General features: G+C 43.7%; 1 pseudogene; it reads left to right on the top strand.

Annotated features, from left to right (window-relative positions):
* Positions 1–1,385: 1,385 nt before the first annotated feature.
* On the top strand, positions 1,386–8,214 carry LOC144112775 (inactive selenide, water dikinase-like protein; annotated as a pseudogene).
* The last annotated feature ends 1,857 nt before the right edge of the window (positions 8,215–10,071 follow it).

The raw sequence follows: 10,071 nt of genomic DNA, 5'->3' as shown, positions 1-10,071 counted from the left end.
TTTTGCGGCCAATCATTATTTTGACTGCCACGGTGGACAGTTTTCTCACAATCCAATGCGCAGAATGTGATGTTGCCACAAGCTTATGTGACCTAGGTGGTGAGATGCCCTCCTCCCAATGGCTACAGTTGGCGCGATGCTTCTCCAAACTTACCTGAGCTTCATCCTATTGGCTGCAGCTTGCGTGATGCTGCTCCGAACTGACCCGAGCTTGGGATAGTACAAGCACAAGACAAGATTCTTGCTAGGGGTTGGTACATGTGGAATAGTGCTTTCGCACTAAAAGCATGAGGGAGGGACAATGGCTGTCAGTGACTGAAATATGACATTGAGATGATATTAATGTTGATAAATATCCAAGTGTACTTTAGTTTTACAAACTGAACACGGACGCTCAAGTAGCTGTGCTCTGGTTTACAATACACACCGATTAATAATTAATTAAAGAATTTACTAGCTGAAGACATGTGTGACACTCTCTTCTGGTACAGCAGATTGACTAAACATTTACAGTTGTGTGGCCAGCTTTATTCTGGTGTTTGGATATAAAGCTATTACACTTTCGGGTACAAGCCGGTAGACTGTTTCTTTCCTTTTTGTCTGTCCCAACATAGTATTTGTGTTGGATTATGAATGATCTTCCCTTTCAGTACAAATTTAGCCTCACATTTAAACACTCTAGACAATAAAGTTTTTGCTTGCACTTTTTCTTCTTTCAAGTCATGCTTTAGACATTACAATACATAGATCACCACCTGGTACTCACCTGTGACTGCTAAATTTATAACTGAATTTCTTCTTGGCCCTGTTTAAGTTTCAGTTTCATCAACCAAATGATAGGTGTGACAAGTAGGACACATGAGACACGAAAAGAACGGCAGTTTAACTGCTGATATGTTGCTTGTTGTCATTCCAGCTCTTGAAGCAAGCTGGTTTAATTGTTTTAGTGAATTAAAACTATGTATCAGCATTTATATTACAGGTTTTTTTTTCGTGCCTCATGCTACCTAAGTGTGAACCCCATGTCTCAGCACTCGTTCGGTTGATTAAAGTGAAATATCATGAAAGAAGAAATTAAGATACAAATTACTTATTGCTAATAGTTGTCCACATGGTGGCATAAGTATTCTAATGTTTAACACATCATTTGAAAGAATCAAACGAACTAATGCTGGATGTCTATAGTTCTCTAAGTCATAATGGGAACAAAACCCAACACTGATGGTGTGCGGACAGTTTAACCTCATTGAAGACATTTTGGGTGCCTTGTACAGTGCTTTTAAATGTAGTAACTCTGATAACTTCCCTGAAAATTTCCCTTTCTTCAAGAAGCTGCCCATAACAACCTGACTAATATACATATTTTTTTCCATTCAGACATTGGCATGGATTCCAGTGTTGTGCCCCTTGGAGGTTCTGGTTATTCTCTGGTTCAAACTATTGAATACTTCTATCCATCTGTTGAAGACCCCTACATAGCTGTAAGTGTTCAACATTGTAAAAAAATGCTTACCTGCATTTAGTAACCTGGTGGCAGATTGTATACTCGAACTTCAACATCACAGTGCTCTGCTGTCACTTCAGTCGACTGTACAAAAAATACTAAGTGTTATTTTTTTGCAGAAAGTTATGTGTCTGTAGTTTTAATACCAGGCGATAAAACGAAACAAAGCAGCATTAAATATATATTCTTGTAGCTGTAAGAGTATCACCAAACTTTTTCTATAATCTGAGTTTCTAAGTGCTAAGTTTGTTAACTTATTGGCTAGTCTGGATAACAGGTCACTTACTGAGCAGTCTTATTGGGCTCAAAACCACACTATAATTATACTTTCTATAAGCGTGTAAATAAATCTGATTGTAACGATGTGTCAATACGATAGCAGCGTTTGTTACCTTACGTCGGCGGTTGTTCTAGAGCCAGCCAGCAGCGCGCGCTCAGCGATAGCACTGCCGCTACTGCGTTGACACATCTTCGTTGTTACACAATAATGAATCAAATAGGTGACAGGCCTCATGTTGGTGTCCTTTGCTGGCACCATGTGTACAGGATGTTTTCTTATTCATTGTTTTTGTTTGTTGCAGGGCAAGATAGCGTGTGCCAATGTGCTGTCTGATCTTTATGCACTTGGCATGACCCGCTGCGATAACGTGCTGATGGTAATGGCTGTCAGCACTAAGCTCACTGAAAAGCAGAGGGACATTGTCGTGCCTCTTCTCATCAGGGGGAGTCAAGGTAGGATCGGCCCCTGCTGCAGTAAAGCCTAAGATGTTTGCATCAATGTTTTGAGGTGTGTGTAGGCCATGGCTGCCTATCAGAGCTAATGTGAGTGTGAGGGCACTAGTTGTGTGAGCTCTCAAAATTTGAATGCAGTCTCAGATTTCTTTTTCAAGTTCGTGCGCTTAGCATGGTGAAGAGATAACTTGAGAGAAGATCTACAAGAGATGTCCATGTCAGACAGCAGCTGTTCAAGTGTTTCAGCTTTTAACTCTTTTCACTGCCTGAGTTCATGCCCCAGTACTGAAGTGATAAGCATGGTGCAAATAGCTTAAATGGCATTTGTTTCTCCACAGGACTTGGCTGAACAAGCAGGCACAAGGGTCACAGGAGGGCAGACTGCTCAATCCTTGGCCTATGATTGGTGGTGTGGCATCATCAGTCTGCAGAGTCTGAAATCATCTCGTGAGTGCAGTAATCGTTTCTCTTTTTTTTTCTTTTTCCAATGAATTAAGTTTTCCATGCTATTTTTGTCTGTGTTAGCATTTATGAAATGCAAAATGTGAGCATTTGAGGCTCTGTCTGTTGGGTACTATGATGAATTTTTCCAGCATGAGCGTCGTTTTCAAAGTTCAGATAAACCTTACTTAATACCCAAATAATCACCACACTGATGATGTAGTTTGCCCAAGGAAATACCTGACTGTACAGCCAAAGCTCATAATTTGAATTTCTGGATAATTCGAACTGTACGACTGGGTCTGGCCATGCTCCACTGGGTCTGTGTGAAACAAAGCCCATTAATTTGTTAATTCGAACAACCACCACCGCGCCTGGAGGGCGGGTGACGCGGTGAACCAAGAAACATTCCCACTAGGCTTCACCACCTCTTTGGAGAAGTGTGCAGGGTTAAAATGGCGTGAGAGGCTGGGTAAACGGGGGAGGGGTTTCTCTCTGTGCTAGTGGTAGCAACTAACTGCATGACCTCTGAGCCGGCTTGCTTGTATGTGTTGGTCTCGAATGCTTCAGTAGCTTGCTGTGTTGGGTTTTGCTGTTGAGAAATCGATCACATGGCCAGCGACGAGATGCTTACAGTGAATCAGACATGTCGCAGTGTCTCCAGCACTCCAAATCCGAAACCATGCGGTCGTGCGCGAAACGACGACGTGTGCCAAACGAATGAGTTGGAGCTTGGCTGATGTTTGCTGTGTGTATTTGTCTCGGTTTTTCAGTGGCCTTTGCATGTGATTGGTTGCGGCCGGAGCAGTCAACCTACACGGTGTACCGCATTTAAAATTGTCTTCCGTTTGCAGTAATTACTGTGCCAAAATGCTTGAAGAGAAGGTTGGAACCATGCATGAAGTCAATGCCAGAGCATTATCGAAGCAGGATATCACCAAAAAGCACACTCATTGGTTTGGCAGTGTGCGCCTTGAGCCAGGGGAGGCTGCAAAATCGGGCAATATACGTGTGGCCGCTCGGTTTACCTTTGCTTGTCGACTTCAATGCTTACGCAACCTCGCGACTCACAAGTGTGAATTTGCAAGTCACAGAGGTTGCACTATAGGATTTGGTCAAAAAGCGCCAGACGTGAGACGGTAGTTCTTTTGACCATGCTCAGTGGTGGTTGTATGCCTTTTGCAACTTCAGTGGGGCCCTCCGCTGCGGTAGTTTGGATGCACTGAATGCTACGCGCCTCTTCAGTTTTGAAGGTGAAAAAAGGCATTCAGATAAAAGGTAGGAGGTGATGAAGGAATACTTTCGGACAATGAAATGGCTAATCTCGCTACCCGACTGCTTCCCAAGTGCATATTCTGTTCACTTTTGTTTGTTCGAACTTCAGTCAATTTGAACTGTCGTCGTCCCCATCGAGTTCTTATTAACGAGCTTTCACTGTACTGTACAATTCACTTTTGCACAAGTTCAAACCATGTCTTATTGGAATTGTCGTCATTATATCAAGTGCTATCCCGCACCCACCAAAGATGTTCTGATACTATTTTGCACTCCACTAAGTCAACGCTGATGCTTTTTGCAAGTAGAGTACTTGTAGTAAAGGCCCAGCAGGTCAGTCGCATAGACAGTGAAATTTTGAAAATGGCAATATAATGTAAACAGAAAAAGAATTGCAGCAAAAACCTTTGAACATATGCCTTCCCCCAGAGCAAAGAATGACAGCAATAGTAATGCTATGCCTGTCTCAACGTTATCCTTTTAGAAGGTTTGCTACAGAAGTAGTCACTGCGTCATTAAAGGCAAGCTATTTCAGAACAACAGGAAAGGCCCTAGACAAAAACTGGAATGTTCATCAGCCTGGCCATTTAACCTAATTGCTAAATGTTATGCTCCCTTTACAGGCCAGACAATGCACAGCCTGGAGACGTGCTGGTACTGACCAAGCCCCTTGGCACCCAGGTGGCAGTGAACGCTCACCAGTGGCTGGAGAAGCCGGAGCGCCATGCTTAGCTGGGCAAGGCTGGCATCAGTGAAGAAGATGTACGCAGGGTCTACCTCCATGCAATAGACTCCATGGCACGTCTCAATCTCAATGGTTGGTGCTGATTTGTTCGTGTCTGCAGTTTTTTTTAGTTGCCTATTTGCTTATGTGCTTATTTACGGCAGTCTCTGCAATGCCTTCCTGAGGTATTGTAGAGGTGAAACATGTGCACTCACAGAAAGAGAGTGGACAGATACTAAAGTGCATACAAACTGTGAGCAATGCTTTAAGAAGGTGACAACAAAATAGTTGATAATTGAAGTACAGCGCAGTGGTCAGGGCAACAATAATAAATTCGTGTCCCATGATGAAGACAGCTTCCACTACAGTAATCGTAACATAAATAATCAGATGGGATATGATATAGCATTGAAAACGAAAAGTGCAGGACATTAGTGCAAACAAATAAAAAGAAGCTCCAAGAATTTGATCACGCACTTTAGGAGATGTTGCTGCACATGGTAGATTCTGCAAAATATGCGAGAGCAAAGGACATCATGACATGTAAATGCACAAAGAAATTGGGGAGTTCATTTGGAGAAAAAGAAGGGATGGGCAAGCAGGGAGAAGGATTAAAAAGGCAGAAGTGAAGAAGATAAGTTGTGAAAAGATGAACGCAAGAAGAGTGATGCTGTCGCAGCTAGGCAAGAGGTGGGAGAAAAGGAAAGTCGTCTTGTTGAAATATTGGTTAAGGGCCTGAGGCTTCCCCCACCACCAGTTGTTTGTTTTCTGTTGTGAAGCATCCAATCCTTGTGGCTGTCTCTACTACCACAGCCGTTCACTCCAGTGTTATGCCAACAAATAAGGAAAAGAAAAAAGAAAATAATTAAAGTCGTGTCTGGATAGTACAAACAAGGATACAGGTTAGATTAGATTGGAAAACACTAACCTTGAGAAGGTGGTGGGGCTGGGAAGTACTGTATTTTGCCCATCTGGTTTTTGCTTCCTTGTTTATTACATGGAAATATCTCAGCTTGTTAGCAGCCCATGGGAAGGGGGACAGTGATAACCTGGCGACCAACATTAAAGACTGCAGTAATTGAGTTACTACCACCTTACAGGGTATGCTGGTAGTATCTGTGCAGTCTCACATTTTGCAAGTGCAAGTATGTGTGTTCCACTTACTAGTACTTCACTGTCTGCATGCAAGAAGGCTACCACAAAATTGCAGACTTTTGACGAGGAAAACTTTTCATTTTGATCAAAGCAGGTCTTTATCAGACCAGCTACATTTCTTTCCTTTTATATCATGAAATGAGAGGCATTGTACGACTATTCATCAGTTGTGTATTTTGTGACCAAGTGAGCATTGACTTTCACTTCGCTCCTGCTTGTGCAGAAACTGTGTTAAAACAAATTTTTTGCCTTTGTTGTTCCAGGAGCTCGGCTGATGCACAAGCATGGCTGCCACGGTGCTACAGGCGTGACAGGCTTCGGTCTGCTCGGCCACACCCAGAACTTGGTGCAGATGCAGCAGCGCTCAGTGCGGTTTGTGATCCACACGCTGCCCATCAGAGCCAATTTCCTGCCCTGCTGGCCGCCACGGGCACCTCCTTCAAACTAACGCACGGGCATTCGGCCGAGACCTCTGTTGAGCCACTGACTGACCATCAGTCGAATTTTTTTTTCTCTATTGTAGGATTTCCTTCTCATGTCTTTCACAGCTTCTTCAAAATAGATACAACACAATTTTTCAAACTTTCACCCTCAGGAAGTGCTAAAATGTATGCAGAGTTTAGAGTTACATGAAAGTGATGGTGTTCCTGTTGGAAATCCCCAGTTGTTCCTTGGAAAGATATGTTGTTGTCTCGTTTTGGGTGAAACTCTTTTCAGATTTTTTTAATGTAATTCAGATGCTTTGCTCTGAGTAGTACCAGGAGAAAAGTAAACAAAATTGACAGGACAATCATGAAACCTGATGCGAGAACGCTGTAATAGCAGTTGGATTTTCGCTCAGTGATTACTTTGATGCTTTTACTTTAATGAATGCTTTTACTTAAAGCCGAGTGCAACAGAATTTTTCTAGAGGGTGTCTATGTTGGCGGCCCCCTAGCTAGTGGGGCATGGTGAGGCTGTGGCCGGTTGGGGATGCTTCTGGAGGGCAGCTGACTTTCCCACTGTCTCTTTGTATTTGATTTTACTGTTGCTCTTTTTGCTCTGCTGCTGCATGGGCTTCTGGTGTGTGGAGGCAGGCAACGGGTTGGTGATGGATGTGTGGTTCTTGTGGAGGGTGGAGTAGGGAGGTCTCTGGCACTTGTCGAGGCTTCACATAGAGAAAATTTCTTGTCTTCACACAGATAACGCTGCCCTTAGTACAGCTGTTGCCAAAAATGTTTTTTTACTTAGCAATGCGAACTTCCTGGAAACGGCAATAAATGGCAACAGCGACATGGCGTGTGTCCTTTCCACACGCTCTTTGATAAATCAGAGCATAGCGACGGATTCATCGCATGACTTAGTATCTTGGATCACCCACCGGACACCCAAGATGCAATGAACAAGTTAAAGCATCATTTGGGGTGTTTTCTCAAAATCTCTTGCCAATATATTAGCATATGGAATTTATTTATTTATTTTATTTATTTATTTATTTCAATACCTCCAAGGCCTCTGGGGGCATTAGTGGAGAGGAGTGCATGAAAAATATATAATCATAACACAGGAATTGCAGCAATTTTGAGGCAATACAGGAATTGTGGTAAAACAGCAGCAATTTCATTTCAAGTTTATTTCATAGGTTGCACTCGTAAAATTTATGGAGTTAGTGAGTTACAAGTTTCCTGTTTTCCTTTCTCATGTGGACTGCTGATGTGCCTTCCAAAGGAGAATGCCGAAGGATCGTGCAAAGAAATTGAGCAGCAGGAGGGATACCCAGCGTGGATCATAGAGGATGTTGTTGAAGGGGAGCGGGTAGCAAGGCTGACGGACTCTCTACGCGTGCTCGAAGTGCCTTCAGCCGACAAGGAGTCCTAGCTTTGGTAACACAGGCTTGTGAATAGGGGACAGGGAAAGAATTGGTTGTGAGGAAGGTTTCCAGCCTTGCAAGGAGTTTTGAAAGAGTGAGCTGATGGGGTACCTTATGGCTGTCATATGCAACTACGAATGCCACATACACGAGTGGCGACAGCTTTGGTCTTATGCTGCATGCCACTGACATGAACATTAGCTAAATGGACTCCAAACAAACATTTTGTGTTGTGTTAGTGATATTTTATGCGCTTTATGAGCACACCAATATTTTTGTTAGTCATGAAAGATAGTCTTCTACAAGCATTCGTTATGTAAAATATTTTCCCCTTTTATCATATAGTAGTGGTGTTGATGGTTTGTTCAGTTAAGAGACTGGCTGTTCCTTGAAGAGACCTTCATGAATCTGTGCTGACTGAATATTACGGTGGTGTGGAGGATGGTTTGTCTCCCGTGGGCATCTCTCACAGCCTCTCATTGCTTAAGCCTCAGCCATTTGCCATGCATTGGGAATAAAAATATTTTGCAAAAATTCTGGCTCTTGTCTTTGCTGAGAGTGTGTGTGGGCACACTGAAGCTTTACCCATCAGTATCATTAAGAGCAGACATTACTTAGCACCATTAGATACAGGTTGCTTCATCCAATTTTATGTGAAACGACTTTTGAATTGAATTTTTGTGAAGACCTAATTTGCTCGTTTTGTCACGACTCATATAAACAGCACATTGCAAGAAATTGCTCCCCTGAATAATGTGGTTAAAAAGAGCGCTAAGGAGCTTGTCACTTATCCTTTCCAAAATTTATTCCTCAGGACTTTACCTGATTTTGTGAAATATTAAGCTTGAGGAAAATTACTTGTTTACAGCATCTCATTTCGGAACATGAACATTGTGCTTGGTCCAGTGTCTACTTTGGGTTCTGCACATGTCAACAGTGCATATAGCGCTCCTGCACATTACTGCGTGGTGGACGTAAATGTTAGGCAATGCAGCATGCTGTAACAAAACAGATTCAAACCAAACTGCACATGATGCTGCCATCAGTGAGAGTAACAATGGGAACTTCGGTTGCAAGTGCATTAAACACTTGAAGGTTCCCATATCTGATCATGGGCTTTGGTTGCTGTAGCATGTGGCGTTGTCTTTAGCGCTGTCTTGTTGCCACTGCACGCCCCAAGTGATTGTGACGAAGCTAGCGCAAGGCGCCGGCTACGTGCAATGAGTGGTCGCGTGATCATAGGTGAAGTCCATGGCTCTGTTTAACAGCTAGCACTTTCAAATGTTTTGGACGCGGGCGTGGCCTTCCTTCCGTTTGCCCCATGGCATGCTGCAGCAATGAGCTCCCGAGACTCTTCGATGCCTGCTGCTTGTACTTTGATGCAGGTGTCACAGTGCACGGCTATCAGGAAACCTCTTTCTTCCTTTCTTCTTTCACTCCCTCCTTTATCCCTTCTCTGAAGGTGTGGTTCAGGTGTCTGCCAATATGTGAGACAGATACTGCACCATTTCTTTTCCCCAAAAACCAATTTCATTTTCATAGTGGTTAGGGGTGTTCCGCTGCTAAGCTTTAGGATGGGGGATGAAAAGAAAATTTTGTTTTTTGAAAGGATAGCGTACCATCTCGGTGAACACCTCAACCCTGTGGTGAACACCTCAACCCTGCCGTGGGGAACGGCAGAAAGTATATAAAGAGTGAAAGAAGGAAGAGAGAGGTGCCGTAGCAGAGGCTGCCTGATAATTCAGACCTGGCGGGGTACTTTAATGTGCACTATAAATTGCCACTTGTTATACGGGACATGAACGTTTGAGTGCAGTGAGGCCGTGCAGGGGCTCAAGGACCTGTGTGTCCTAAATGTTTTGTAGCGGGAGCTACACTAGGCTACCAGTCGAGCATTTCGTGGTACACGCGAGGGGAAAGTTGTGCGTATGCGCGGATACCATGTTACATGGGAGAGGCCAATTGTGCTCATGCGCCGTTACCATGGCAACCGTGAAGGAGTGAGTGGCTTCATCGCTGCTCTCCCTCCTTTATTCCTTCCCTTATGGCTCTGTTCAGGACCACGTACCATCGGCAAGGACCGTATGCCTTGCTATGTGTAACAAAATTTTCTTTTCTACAAATTGCAAATTGCATTGCCGCGTGCTTTTCGTTTTTAATAACTGAGTGCAGGCGAACAGCCACCCGATTCTTGGCCGATCCCCCAGTGTGGGCATGTGCTATCCTTTGATACTTTGATAGGCTAACAACAATGACATATAAACTCGTATGACATCATAATCATCATCATCAACATTTTCATACACACGTAGAACGGCTGCTGCCAAGAACGCTCGCACGTTGTGTCACGGGAGCTGGCGGATTGCGGCCGCTAGGCCTATCGCTTGTTCT

Source organism: Amblyomma americanum, chromosome 1 (genome assembly GCF_052857255.1).
Source record: "Amblyomma americanum isolate KBUSLIRL-KWMA chromosome 1, ASM5285725v1, whole genome shotgun sequence".
NCBI classification, from domain to species: Eukaryota; Metazoa; Arthropoda; class Arachnida; order Ixodida; family Ixodidae; genus Amblyomma; species Amblyomma americanum.
This window is presented reverse-complemented; position numbering and strand designations above follow the sequence as displayed.